Source organism: Canis lupus, chromosome 8 (assembly GCF_048164855.1).
Source record: "Canis lupus baileyi chromosome 8, mCanLup2.hap1, whole genome shotgun sequence".
Taxonomy (NCBI): Eukaryota; Metazoa; Chordata; class Mammalia; order Carnivora; family Canidae; genus Canis; species Canis lupus.
In genome coordinates, this window is record NC_132845.1 from 55,714,934 (window position 1) to 55,730,377 (window position 15,444).

A 15,444-nucleotide genomic window follows, 5' to 3' on the forward strand; every position below is an offset into this window, starting at 1 on the left:
AATAAAAGGAAAATAGAAGATTTAAAAAGAATGTATATATTAAAAAGAACACGTATATTATATATATATATATAATGTATGAATATGCATAAAAATGTGTTTGAAAATCTGGTTGAAATGGATGATTTTCTAGGAAATTCTAACTTGCCAATTTTGTCTCAAGAAGCAATTGGAAACCAGAATAGGCGAGTAACCAAAAAAGAAATGAGAACGTTGCCCAAGAAACTTTACTTCTCCCAAAATTATAGGCTTCGTGGGTAAATGGTCTTAAGAGGGATGAAGGATTTCTGTGCATTTTAAACCATATCAGATTACAGAGAAAAAGGAGTTTCACAATTTTTTTTAAATTGAAAGTGAGAGAAATCCAACTCAAATTAGCAATGGGAAAGCAGATTGGCTTATGGGAAGGACACTGGGAATGGAATAAGCTTCAGGGACAAGGACCACAGACGCTGGAACTGAGACCATGATACTTGCAAGGTGCATTCTTATTATCAGCTGTATCAATTAGCTTTGCTGTGTAACAGAGCGTCCCAAAATTCAGTAGCTTGAGGCAGCAATCATATGTTTTTTTCTCATTTATTATTTTCTCTGGGCTACTTGGGTGATTCTTCTGATCTGAGTCTGTGTAACTGATCTTTGCTGGGCTCTGTCAAGTGTCTTGGTCAGCCAGTGACTCAGCTGGTGCTGGATCATCTAGGATAGCCTCACTAACATGACCACCAGTTGGCAGCCTGATGGCTTGGGCCCCCTCCCCTTTTAAAAAAGATTTTATTTATTTATTTATTCATAAGAGACAGAGAGAGAGACACAGAGAGAGACAGAGAGAGAGAGAGAGGCAGAGACACAGGCAGAGGGAGAAGCAGGCTTCATGCAGGGAGCCTGATGTGGGACTCGATTCCAGGTCTCCAGGATCAGGCCCTGGGGCCCTTTGTTTCTCTTCTACATGGTCTCTTTTCCCCCAGTAGGCTAGCTTTGGCACATCCACATACTGGCCTTGGGTTCCAGGCACAGCAAGAGAGGGAAACCCCCAAAGCATAGGTGTTTTTTCAAGCCTTTATTTGATTATGGCTAAAGACCAGATTCAGAGGTGGAGAAATAGACCTCATCTCTTGATAGCAGGAGCTCCAAAGTCATACTAGAAGGATGCATTTGGGGATATAGGAGTTTGTGGCCATTTGGCATTCTGGCACACTGACCCTCCTCAGCTGTGCCAGCTGTCTTATCTGCCTTTCTGAGTCTACTCATCAGAGACTGACCCATAAGTACTGCGTCACATGGGGTTCCTTTTACCCCCTGACTTCTGGTTGGTTGGGACCAGCCAGAAGGGCCAGTAGGAGATTGGAAGGTGAAGAAAGAGTGGGTTGGGTATTTATCATGGGGTCATCTTGGCTCTACCCTTTGACCAAGGGTTGCCGCTCCTCTAAAGACAGTGTTCTCTACCCAGTTCTCTTCTTGGGTTCCAGGAGCTGCTCCTTGCCCTGTCCCTTTGCTCTTATTAGCCTCTGGTTACTGTACTATCCCCTATGACTTCCCAGCACTATGTCTTCATCTTTACAAGTCCTCTTATGAAACCTCCCTTAAACTCTCTTAAATTGAGTATGTCATCTGTTTCCTTCTTAGGACCCTAACTGGTTTGTCCTTGCCTCACTTGCTTCTACTGTAGACAGGACACATCTATAAATATATCTATCAACTTGGTGATAGTTGATCTCATGGGAAGATGGAAATCCTAGGGGGAGAAGTGGGCTTTCCTTCTGCATTCAGAATCAGGGAAGGGTTCTGATTGGTTGGTCCTTTGTTGTTGGGAGAATGAACTCTTATAGTTTATCCAGCCTGGTTCATGTGACATCCCTGTAGCTCAGAGAGCAGTGTCTGTTATAAGAAGGGGAGGTGGGAAACTTTGATGGGCTGGTAAAATCAATAGCTACCACCCCTTATTATTATAAGACAGCTTGATCACAATTACCAGCATCATCTAATGAAGTTGACATAAAAAAATAAACTACATGTTGCATGTCAACTATACTTAAATTTATAAAAGGTAGACTATAGCAAGTGATGAGTCTAGATTAACAATGCTAAATAAGATATTTATTTAATATTATCTATTTCTTGTTATAGACATACTGGCTCAAGTAGATTTTTTTTTAATATGAAAGAAACAGTCTAAAAACTAAAATAACAAAGTTTTGGTCAATATAACAAAATATAGGAACAAAGATAAAAATAAGCCGCAGGGACTCATGAATTCTGGAAAGTATAAATGAAGATGGTAATGGTAAGAAGTGATGGCAGATAATATCAGTTATCTAACAAATGTAAATAGATTGGAATTCTCTACTAAAAGTTGAAGACTCTCAGATTGGATAAACAATGTACAATTCTAGGCAGTGTGTAGGATGAACTTCAAATATAGGTTAAAAATAAAATGGGCAAAGATATGCTGCAAAAACACACATAAATGTAAAACATGGTCTTAGTAATACTATCAAAAGAAATAGGACTCAAGCAAAAAGCATAAGCAGGGGGAAGAAGAAAAACGTACTCTAATATATTACTGGTGAGTATGTAAGTCCATATAATCCTTCTCGAGAGAAAATTATCAATATGTATCAAAAGCCTTAATGACTTTTTTGACATCATAATTACTAAACCTAATCTTTTTTTGACCTAAGAGTTACAATTCTAGAAATTTTTGCTGAGGAATTATTTAAGGATATGCAAATATGCTTAGCTAAAGTGATATTCATTGCATTGGTATTCATACCAAAAAAATTTCGAAACTACCTAAATGACTGCCAGTTAGGGTTTATGTAAGTAAAACATCCATACTTGGGTGCTGCACAATTATCAAAATGTCACTATCTGGGTAGGCTGCTAAAACCTGGAAATGTTCTATGTCTTGATTGGGATGGTGCCTATACAGGTGTACACATTTTTCAAAATTCCTGAAGCTCTATGCTTAAAATCTATACCTTATTATATGCAAATTATACTTCAATAAAAAAGCCACAGTAATTAAAATGTTATTAATATGGAAACAGAGTCATTAGATATTAGTGAAAAAAGCAGACAACGAAGCACTGAGTATGGTATGATAGATCAGAAAACATAAAAATACACACACGTGTAAAAACAAAAGGCCACATTTTTAAAACATATTTTCATGGCTACTTGTCAGTTCTGCTCACTTTCTTTTCCCAGACTGTTGCCTGCAGAGCTCTAGAGATCACTTTGGGGTATTCTTTAACTGGTTTCTCCATTCTTGCTTGATTTTGGTGCCCCATTACCTCCAGCATGGACTCAGGCTTTCCACTTAATTCAGTTGAAATCAAATGCGAGTGATGGCTTGAGTGTAACTGTAAGCAATTGCAGTTGCTCCTGGATGTGCTTAATCCTACGGTCTTCCACCAGCTGGGAGCTAGCTTAGATGACCCTGGTAAGATTCTGGTCGCTGATGAGCCTTGGCCAGCTCACCTCTGGCCCCAGAGGAGGAGGGAACCTAGCTCTGCCAGTCTGAGGCCCTGCCCATTTCCTGCCTCCACACTGGTGGCAGGAGAGAAGGCTTACCTCCTTCTGTGACATTGACTGGTCTTCTTGGCTCAGATAAGGCAACACAACTATGTACTTCTCAGAGCCTGGGTTGTTCAGTTTCCCATAACACCAACTGGGGATACCCCACAGTTCAGCTCTGAAGATGCTCCAAGCCCATCTGGCTCCTACAGGACATGAAACAGCAGTTCGGGTCGAGTATCCCTCTTGGCATCATGGGAAGATCTCACCATCACCTGGACCAAAGAAGACCCATCTGTATCTCTCAAGGATAAATAACCTCAGGTGTAATTCAGTCTAAACAGGACAGGCAGGCCATCTGTCTGTCTGTTTGATCTATTGCCTCTCTAAATCTGAAAGTGTATCATTCTGCTGAAGATACATTCTATTTACGTTATGTAACATTGCAGTCTCTAACTTCTGCATTCACAACAGAAGGGCTCAGTAATCAGGGTGTCTGTTACCAAATACCAAAAGAATGCCTTACGGGGGCGGGGAGGGGGGCTTGGAGGTACTCTGAGGGTTGGCCTGTTTAGCTTCGAGGCTAGGCTTGTCATTAAACATCCAAAGAAATGTTGTATAGGTTTTTTAAATACAGTTTCAGAGGACAGAATCAGAACTAGGGACCATCTATTTGGGATAAAGAAAAGCAGCCCAAACAAACCAATGGGTTGCTGTATAAGGATATTAACTCCCTGTCTCAGGTGAGCAAAGATCAGTTGCCATGGATGCTGTAGGGGTGATAATTGTGCTAGATGTGGGTTTCTACCACATGGGTGGCTCTTTTGCTGGTGTTGTTTGGTCGCATGTAAAGGAATCAGCCTTTGGTTAACTCAAGTTAGAAAGGAATTTATTGAAAAAGATATGATGTACTTTAGAGAATTGGAAGAAAATCTGAACAATCAGACTAGCTATATCTGATTTTGGTTCTTGTGTTGCTTTGGTTTTAAAGTCAAATTCTGGAAGAAGAGAGATTATTTGGTCAAGGTCAAGTTACCTAAGTAGCCCCTGGTTGAGGCTTCACAGTGTTCCCTCCAAGAGTGAACATAGTGTGGTTGGGATGGCTTTCAGAGGAAAAATGAGGCACTGCTACCTACCAGGAAAAAAAAAAAAAAAAAGCAGAGAGTTTTGGCAGATCAAAAAAAATACACTGCCACTATAATCTCTAAACCCTGCTTTGCAGATTGCAGATAGGTTGAATGCTTAAAGATTATTTGAGGAGCCTACTGAAACTAGACTTCACCTGAAAAAATACAAGAGCCTGGAAATAGGTATTTTAAAGACTTTCAGGTAATTCTGATGGGTAGCTGAGTTTGGAAACCAGTGCAAGGCATATTGCATGGTGGCTCTGAAACTCGAGTGGCTGTGTTTGAATGCCACATCTGCCACTAACTGGCTGGATCATTCTGGGCTAGTGACCAGGCCTCTGCCTCAGTTTCCTCATCTGTAAAAAGAGGATAAAGTAACACCTTGCTCACGGATTCAAGTGAAGAGCAAATGAGTGAATCCACGGTATAAGGGCTTCCTACCACTCCTGCCACATAATAGGTGTTAATATTCTTACCACTAAAGGTCCTTTCAAGTCTTAAAGAGTGAGCTTCAAAAGTGCAGGCTGGTTTTTGGCATGACATGCATCCGTCTTGCTTGTCACAAAATGGAAATACACAGACACCTTGCATGGGCTGGCTGGAGGGAGAGTCTAATAAAACGCTGGTGGTGTGATAAAATGCACTTCTTTCCATGTCCGTGGAGTGAGTGCCCCACGATCCCTCCGCTCCTATTGGCCGTGTGCCTGCTGTGGCTAGCGCAGTGCAGAAGCAGCGCGTAAAGGTCAGAAAGAATTGCTTCTCAATAGCCCATTGTGTCTTACTGTCATAAAGACACAGCACTTCATGCTGTGGAGGAAGAAGCAAATCCATGATGCGTGGCGTCCTGAGAACAGAAACCAACTGTTTCTCCTGTGCAGAAAGGGCAGGGCTGCCGTGATTTGAATGAGGTGCAGATGTCCTGTCTTATGAATTATTTTGGCTTCTCCTAGTTGGGGGCGGACCAGCCTCAGAGCCTGATAAAGGCGGTTGCCCAGAGATTTAGCCTGTGGAGCCTGCGGACTTGGGAGAAGTAGAGAAATCAAAAGGCAGATGACCCTAGAGAGAGGCAGCCTGCAGGGATGTGAAAGGCACAGGTCCCCAGAGTCAGAAGACCTCATTTCTAGTCTTCCTTCTGCCTTGAATTTTTTGTATTCCCAGTGGCTCCCCCTACCTCCAGTGGCCTGGAATTCTAGGATTTTTAAATGCAGTGTTTTTATTTTTATTTTTCAGTTTATTATTATTATTATTTTTAGTAATTTCTATACCCAGCATGGGGCTTGAACTCATGACCCTGGGATCAAGAGTTGCATGCTATTCTGACCTAGCTAGGCAGGGCCTCCTAAATACAGTAGTTTTAAAATACAGTGATATCCAGGAGCCAGCATTCTTAGATATAATTGTGTTTTAAGCACTTTACATATAATAACTCTCTGTTCTTCATCACACTCTAGGGATACCTTTGCTATCATCCCCACTTTACAGATGAGGAAACTGGAGTGCTGAGAGACTAAGTGATTTGCCCAAGGTCACACAACTAGTGAGTGGTAGAGCCAGGATTCAGACCCAGGCAGTCTGGCCCCCAGGACCATGTTCTTACTCAGTACTTCAAACTGCCTTATAACCTTCATAGCTCAGCTCTGTCCACCTGGACAAGTCCTCTTCTTCGAGAACTGCCTTTCCAAATATGCAGCCCCCGGAGCTCTGTGACCCCACAGCCTCTGCCCCGTTTGGTCCATCTGCATGTGGACATGTGTCCCAAGCTGGACTGATCAGATTCTCTCTTTAGGAATTTAGAATTTGGAATTAAAGGTGCTGGTTTTTGTCTGTGGGGGTCACATGGTTTTTGAAAACTGTTTATTGTACATGGAGAGTGTCAATCTTGATGAATTCCCACACAGCAGACATTTCTCTGTAACCAGAAGCCCTTCTGGATTCCCTTCTACTTCTCACACCTCTGACCCCTTCCATCAGACTAGCTACCCAGGTCAGCAGTTGTTTGCTGACTTTTTTTTCCCCATTGAACTCTTTATTGCTATTTCATTTCATTATATTTCAGAAAGAATACTTAACCTAAGATCTACCCTCTTAGCACACTCAAAAAAATTGATTGATTGATTGATTGAAAGCAGAGTGGGGGGAGGGGCAGAGGGAGAGGGAGAGAAGCCCAAGTAGTCTGCACTGAGCACAGAACCTGAGGTGGGGCTTGATCTCATGACCCTGAGATCATGACCTGAGCTGAAATCAAGAGTTGGACACTCAACCCACTGAACCACCCAGGTGCCCCCCTTCTTAACATGCTTTTGAGTACACAATACAGTACTGTTAACTACAAGCACAATATTGTGCAGATCCCTAGAGCTTATTCATGTTGTTTAACTGAAACTTGATGCCGATTGATTAGTGACTCTTCCTTTCCCCCTCTCTCTAGCATCTGACAAACACCATCCCAATCTTTGGTTCTAGGAGTTTGACTGTTTTAGATGTCTCATCTAAGTGGAATTATGCAATATTTGTCTTGCTGTGTCTGGCTTAGTTCACTTGACATGATGTCCTTACAGTTCACCTCTGCCCCATATTGTAATATTTCCTTCTTTTTGAAAGCCTGAATAATATTCCAATACCACATTTTCTTTATTCAATCATCTGTTGAAGGACATTTAGGTTGCTTCCACATCTTTGCTATTGTGAATGATGTTGTAGTGAACATAGGGTACCTGTTTTGAGATCCTGACTTCATTTCTTTTGGATAAATACCCAGAAGTGGAGTTGCTGGATCATATGGTGGCTCCATCTTTTATGTTTTGAGCTCCTCCAAACGGCCTAAGGACCCGAGTAGACATTTCTCCAAAGAAGACCTGCAAATGGCCAAGAGGTACATGAAAAAAAAATGCTCAACATCACTCATGGTCAGGAAATGTGAATCAAACCCACAATGAGATACTATCTCACACTTATTAGGATCCCTATTATCAAAACAAACCCAAAAGATGGCAAGTATTGGAGGACATGGAGAAATAGGAACCCTTGAATGCTGTTGGTGGAATGCAAAATGGTGCAGCCATTGTGGAAAACAGTGTGCCTTCTTTTGGTGTCTATGCAAATAGAATTATACAGCAGACCCCTCTCTTTCCTTTTTCCTCTGCTTTCCTCAGTGTTTTGTTTGTGGCCACATGACTTTGGAAGGATGCATTCCATTCCATTTATCCAGGATTTCCAACTTCAAAGCCAGTGAGGGGTCTGGCAGATAAGTAAAGTCAAGTGTGTGATAACAGGGAGTGTCCATCTGGTGTGTGAGCACCCCATCTAAAAGGAGAAGCTGCTACTCCGTGCACTTTTTTGAAAAAAATTCTTGCTTTTTAAAAGACCAAGGTCCAGATTTTTTCATTTTTCTTTTTTTTTTTTTTAAGATTTCATTTATTTATTCATGAGCGACACAGAGAGAGAGAGGCAGAGACACAGGTAGAGGGAGAAGCAGGCTCCATGCAGAAGCCCGACATGGGACTTGATTCCAGGACTCCAGTGACTTCAGAACTTCAGGCCCTGGGCCGAAGGCAGGCGCTAAACCACTGAGCCACCAGATTTTTTCATTTTTCAAGAGAAGTCTGAATCTCCTAAATTTAGATGTTGACAAATAACCTGAGATTATAGCCGTGGTGTATTTTAAGCATATTTTTGGACTGGGTTCATTCTGTGTACCACCAGGTTAAAACCTCTACATTTGTAGGTGGGAACTGTCTGTGAAAGTTCTCTCACCCCCTTCTTATAAAGGGAGAAGAGAAAAATGTGGGTTTAATCAAATGAGCCTTCTTTGGGGAGTAGAGAGGGCACAGCAGTCCAAAGCAGAGAGCCACAAAAGTAGGCAGAGGTCCCTTGACCAGGGCGGCTGGGTGGAGCTTTCAGTTGGGTAGAGCACACCACTTGCTGGAAGTTTGGACTCAGCCCTGGTAGGGAAGCAGCTGCACTGCCCTCTGCTGTTCGAGCACTCTCCAAGACCAGTGGATCGGCCTGTGTGTCTGGCAGCCACTTGTCTCTCCTGAAGGCTTTGAGAGGGGGTCATTCATCATTCTGCATAATTATCAGGTGCTTCTGCAGTCAGGGACTACACAGACTCTTTCAAGGGCTCACTTTGGCTTCCTGTGTTTGGTTTGCTACCCTCATCATCGGGCCTTGCTATTCTAAATCTTTTGAATTGGGAGAGCCAGGCCAGTTCAGGTCTCACCATTTCCAGATATTCAAAAACATTTGAAGAGTTTCTGGCATTTACTTGGCACCTTTCCCTGACTTCTGGGCTGAAATGGATTCTCCTATTTTTAAACTTTTTTTGTGTGCGTGTGGCATTTTTAGTGGTAGTTGGGGAGTGAGGACAGAGTGAAACGTTCAAGCTCAGGTTTGTGGTCTTGCATGTTAAGAGTGTGGACTCTGGGGCACCTGGATGGTTAAGCAGCTGACTCTTGCTTTGAGCTTAGGTCATGATCTCAGGGTCCTGGGTTTGAGCCCCTCATGAGGCTCTGTGCTCAGCGTGGTGTCTGCTTGAGATTCTCTCTCCCTCTCCCTCTGTCCCTCCTGCTCAAGCTCTTTCTATCTCTCAAATAAATAAATAATAATAATAATAATAATAATAATAATAATAATAAAGGAGTGTGGATTCCAGAGCTGGACTGCCTGGGTTCAAAGCTAAGTTTTGTGACTCTGGCTAAGTGCCTTACTCTCGCAGTGCCCCTTTCTACATTTTCAAGATGAGGATGGGTAATGTGCCTACTTCATGTTGTATGAAAGCAAGTTGTAAGTATTAAATAAGGTAATGTATGCAAAAAGCTTAACACAGCGCCTGGCATATTATGTAAGTGCTTGACTCAGAATCTTGGACTTGACTTGGCTTATAATCCTGGCTTTCCGGTCCAGGCTCTGCTCCTTAATTCTGCACCTCAGTCCTTCCTCATGCAACTTTCTCTCTTGGCTCTTCTTCACCCTTCAACTGTGATTTTCCAGAATCCTGCTGAACCATGCTTCATTCTTGGGGCCTCATCTTTTTTTAAAAGTTTTTTTAAATTTATTCATTTGAGACAGAGAGAGAGAGCGAGAGCGAGAGTGAGAGAGAGTGCATGAGCAAGGGGGAGAGGCAGAGGCAGAGGGAGAGGGAGAAATAGGCTCCCTGCTGAGCCAGGAGCCCAACGTGGGGCTCAATTCCAGGACCTGGAGATCATGACCTGAGCTGAAAGCAGATGCTTAACCACCTGAGCCACCCAGGCGCTCCTCATGGGGCCTCCTCTGTGTTCCTAGACTTGTCCTACCCTCCTGTTCTCTCCATTGTCAGTTCCTGTTGTACCTCCTGGCTAGTATTTATAGCTAACATTTATATAATGCCTATCATATGCCGTGCTGTTCTAAGTGATTTATATGCACGAACTCATTGAAACCTCACCCCATGAGAAAGATCCTCTTTTTATGCCCATCCTACAGAAGAGTTAGCTGACTTGCCAAGTCACATGACCAATAAGAAGCTGAGTCTGAGTTTGAACGTGGTCTGGCTCCCAAGCCTGCTCTTACCCACCACGATACTCTGCCACCCACTCCTCTCCATCCCCAGAGACAGGACCTCAGCCCAGGCTTCATTCATCCTCTCTGTAGCAGTAGCTTCTTGTTCTGATTCCCTGATTCCTCTCTGTCTCACCAGACAGTCACAACCACATTGCAGTGGAGTCATCTTTCCAACAACTAGATGTGATCATGTCATCATCCTTGCTGGAAACATGTTGGTAGCTTCCAGCTCACTCTTGGGGCAAAGCCGATACTGCGACGTGGCTGTTAAGCTGGGATGTCACACATCTTCCTTTCCCATGCTTGCCCATAGACAGATCTGGTGGTTCTGTTGCACTGGTGGCACAAACGCTTTGGTTTTGTATTCCTGTCATTCTCATGGAGTCCCCTTTGGAAGAGAAACCATAGGGTCACTACTGAGTAGGCCCTGCATGCTGTGGCCCTGTCGTCCCTCCAGGCCTCCCTGACCACACCCTTCCTCGCCCCTGAGCTTCCTCCTTAGCAGCCTCTGGCCCTCCCTGCTCCCCTACACTAGGTGGTTGCACTTGCTGCTCCATGTGCTGGCCACTGCCTCCCCCTGCTTCCCCTGAGTTGAGTGAGGCTCCAGCCTGGTTGCATATCTGAATCATCTTTGGAGCTATAAAACCCAACGCTGGTTCTTGGGCCCATCCCAGACAAATAAATCAGAATCTATGATTGATTCAAAACCTCCCAATTGACTTTAATGTGCATCCAGGGTTAAGAACCTTCCTTGTTCTCCAGACCATCACCTCCTCCCTGAGACCTCCATGACCAGGTTAGTTCCTCCGGTTTTTTACTCTTAGAGCACCACATACCTCTCTTTGCTGTCACACGTCACAGGGTGATCTTACATTGGCTTATGTGGTGACCAAAAGCTCAGATTCTGCATCCAAATCACTAGCTGTGTGACCATGGGCCAGTGACTTAATGTCTCTCTCCTCAGTAAAATGGAGATTATATATATATATATATATATATATATATATATATATATATATATATATACATATTAAAGACTTTATTTATTCATGAGAGACACAGAGAGAGAGACAGAGACATAGGCAGAGGGAGAAGCAGGCTTCCTGTAGGGAGCCTGATGCAGAACTTGATCCTGGGAACCCAGGACCACGACCTGAGCCAAAGGCAGACACTCAACCACTGAGCCACCCAGGTGCCCCAATAATAATAGATATCTTGCCCAATCAGTGAGGGTCAAATGTGCTAATTATATGTAAAGTTCTTAGAACAGTGCCTGGCATATGTTAGCTGCTACTCATACTGATACTGTTGACCCTTGAACGACATGGTTTGAACTGCATGAATACTTACATACACAGGGATTTTTTTTTTTTTTTTGGTGGTGATTCAGTACCATAAATGTATTTTCTCTTCCTTGTGATTTTTTAAAATAACCTTTTCTTTTCCATAGCTTACTTTATTGTTAAGAATGCAGTATAGACTATAGAATACAACGCATATACAAAGTACATGTCAATCAGCTGTTTATGTTATTGGTAAGGCTCTTGGTCACTAGGCTGTTCATAGTTAAGTGTTGGGGGAGTCAAAGTTACATGTGAGCTTTGCGCAGTGGCAGCATCATAACCAATGAGGTTTATCCGAGGCGTGATTATTGCTGATGGAAAAGTTACATGTGGATTTTCAACTGTGTGGGTGGTTGGTGCCCCTAGCCCCCACATTGTTCAAGTGTCAACTATAATTATTATCCCCTGCTGGAATCTATGAAACCCCAGTGTGGATGGGGTCGGGATATGTTCTCTGATCGCTGCAACATAGTGCTGTGCCGGGCATATCACAGCTTCTGTAACTCCTTGTGGAGCAGAGTGGTGTCCCAGTGGTGAAGGGCCAGCATATGTAGAACTCATCTTCCTCAGTTCGGCTTCTTGTCTCTCTAGCCTAATGATTTAGGATCCTCATTTCTAGTGATTAGGATCATTAGAGTAAGAATCCCTATGGTCTTGAGGTGCCGGGAGTCCCAGAGGCTCCACTTGGCCCGGCAGGTATTGGCTTCGGCAGTGTCCCCCGTGTCCTTCTGCATGAAGGTTCTTCTTGCTTCTTTGAACCACAGGCTTGGGTACGCCGAGGGCTCCTGCGGCCAAGGGAGCTGTCAGGAAGCTAGGCACCATGCTCTGCACCCAGAAATCAAACTGACAGCGCCTTTGCAAGTTGAGTAACCCTGTGTCCTGGTCTTGCTTTTGGGGCAGCCCTCACTCAGCAGGGCAAGAGGGGTGTTCCTCCCTCTGTGAACTGATGGCACCCTGCAGGGAGGTGGGGCAGTGAGGGGCCAGGATGCCAGTGTGTGTTTGGGGGGTGATGGAGGATTTATTGATAACACCAGGCTGCGATCTGTTGGCAGTGTGTCTGGTCCCTGAGAGCCTGCTGTACACCCTAAGCAATGAATTCACATGACGACCTCCACAGGAAGAGGCGGGGCGACTCTGAAGATTGTCAGACCCTGAAGGCCCCCTGGGGAATGCCCTGTTCACCCCATTGTTTTCTGAAGAGGGAACTGAGACCAGAGCCTGGGGTGACTTGCCCAAGGTCACAGATGGAGTTTTCATGTTAAGTTCTAACATTTATGGGGTCTGGACACTGTGCTACAGCACAACATATAATCATGACTTCATTAATCTGCACAAACCTAGAAAGCAGGAGCATTTATTTAGTATATTCAACAGACACATAGTATTTACTGAGCACTGTCTTACGAATATTAACTCATTAACTTCCCATGAGAATGCAGAGCTATCGTCATCATTCCCACTCTCAGGATGAGGGCGCTGGAGCATAGTTTAGGTAACCTGCCCAAAGTTACACAGCTAGGAAGTTGTTGGGTTGGGATTCAGTGCCAGGCAGCCTTTCTGTGCAGTGTATACTACTCTGCTGTAGTGTCTCTTCCACATGATAGCTCTTGGCTCCATTTTGCAGGTGGGAAGGTTGAGGCTCATATAGTATAAGTAACTTGCTCATGGCCATGTGGGTGGGAAGTAACAGAACTGAGATTGAATTCAGACTCTATAACTTTAGAGACTGACTCATGAGCTCTCTACTAAATTCCCTCCCATGGGGGCTAGGGTCTCATGGCTGGGGGTCTGGGCTGGGGACAGGGAATGGAGGTGGAGGCAGAGCTTGAAGCCAGGCAGGTGGCAGTGGGGTGGTGTCAGCCAGGTGTCAACCTGGGTTGAAATGGGACCTCAGGCAGTGGATTAGCTCCACTTGGGGTAGAGTTCCAGCCAGGTGTCTTCTGTCTAGGTTTTACTCCCCATCCTTCAGATCCTAGCTCACACTCCACTTCTGAGGGAAGCCTCTCACACCTGTCTGCCCAGCTGTGAACCCCTCACTAAAACTCTGGAAGCACCACAATCTTCTTTGCAGGGGTCAGAAGTGTACATTTGTTTGTGCTTCTTTACCGTCTCCTCCAAACGAGCCTGGGAGCCCATAATGGCAGACCCTATGTCTGATTCTGTTCATCCAGCACCTGATACACTTGACAAATACTCGGTGAATCAGTGGATAAATAAATGAACGGCTTATTGCTTTAGTGGAAGGAATTGATGCAGGAAACCCAGACCGAAGTTCAAGAGGTGGGAATGTGTGTGGGGTTTACTGGGAAAAGTTACAGCTCAGTAGACATAGGGATGCCCCTGGCCAGCAATAATTAATAATTAATAATAACAGCTAGTATTTATTGGGTGTCTGCTCTGTGTCAGGCGGCTCTTTTAAAGGTTTTATGTAATTCCCACCCCATGACAGTCCCCGGAAAATAAATATCATTGTTATCCCGGGTTCACACCAAGTATGGAGACTTTAAGCAACATGGCCAAGGGTACAGATAGGTGGAGGTAGCTTTTGAATCCAGGCAACCCCACCTAGAGCCTCACCCTTGAAATACCTTCTTCCTAAATTACCTCTTCATGGTAGACAGACTCCCTCACCTGCTGGAAGGGATGGGGCTCCTCATACTCTGCTGACTCAGGTACCAAATTGGAGCGGAATCTGCCGGTTGAATGCTTGATGTCTGGAAGCCACTTAAGGTTGCAGTTGGCTTGTAAGTGCACATAGCCTTCCAGAAGAAGGAAGGCAACTCCTGTTCGCCGTGAGAATGAGGACTCTGCTTCTACCCGAGAGAGGGTCTACATTCCTCTCTGAAGCTCAAATGCATGTGTGCAGCTGCTGTTTCATATGGTCTCGTGTGGCTATACCAGTTAGGGTTAGGATCTGGCAGGAGTTACTCAGATGCCTGCAGGGGCCAGTGAGTAGTGAGTGAGGACCGTGGGGACTCACAGACTATATGCCCCACTTGAAGGATGTGGCCAGGACTCAGAGCCAGCCCATGGCTGCCACCAGGAGAGCTGGGCCACTGTCACTAGTTCTTAGCTTCTCACCAATATTCTTTGTAAATCTGAGTGAGGCAACACCCCCAGAAAATCGTGGCTCTCTGCTGCTGTGAGTCCCACCCAGAGGCCTGGAAATAGATCCCTGCAAGAGATTTGCATGCTTGCTGTTGAGGGTGGCCTACTCAGGTTAAGAACCACTGACTTAGCTACTGAATTGAGACCGTTTGTTGAGATAACATGTAAATCCTGGAAAGGAAGGCTAGCTTCAGGTTAATGGCAACTAAGAAAAGTTTAGAGAAAACAAGTTTTCTGGAAGGACATAAATGACTCAAAAATGTTTTTTAATTTTATTTACTTATTCATAAGAGACACACAGGCAGAGACATAGACAGAGAGAGAAGCACGCTCCCCACAGGGAGCCTGATGGGGAACTCGATCCCAGGACCCCGGGATCACTCCCTGAGCCAAAGGGAGACGCTCAACTACTGAGCCATCCAGGTGCCCCAAGGACTCAAATTATATGTAAATTCATTCTCTCTCTCCCTCTCTTTCTCTCTTCTTGCCCCTGCCAGCCCTCACTTGATATCACCCACCCCACCCACCCACCCCCTTAGCTCAGCCCCGGCTCCCAGTGTTGCACTGTACCTTGTTCTGAATTCTGATTGGCCCAGTTCTTCCTTCACAAACAACATGCCACTGATCAAACTTTGGTCCACTCAGCACTGGCAGGAAGCCTGAGGCCAGATGCTCTACTGTCCACTGAGCTGATGCTGTAGGTGGAAGTCTTTCTAGAAGGACAATACATAGGGTTGGCCAAGATTGGCATTTCCAGTACAATCAGGAAATTTAGCAGGTGAGAATAACCATCAACATTTTCAAAGCAGACA

General features: G+C 44.5%; 1 protein-coding gene and 1 non-coding gene across 3 annotated transcripts in view; both read left to right on the forward strand.

The window, feature by feature from the left end:
* Positions 1 to 15,444, forward strand: part of PRKCB (protein kinase C beta) — a 324,641-nt gene that overhangs the window by 140,040 nt on the left and 169,157 nt on the right. The window lies entirely within an intron of this gene.
* Positions 11,779 to 11,926, forward strand: LOC140639266 (U4 spliceosomal RNA). The gene has a single exon (XR_012036047.1). It is a non-coding gene; the product is annotated as a U4 spliceosomal RNA (small nuclear RNA).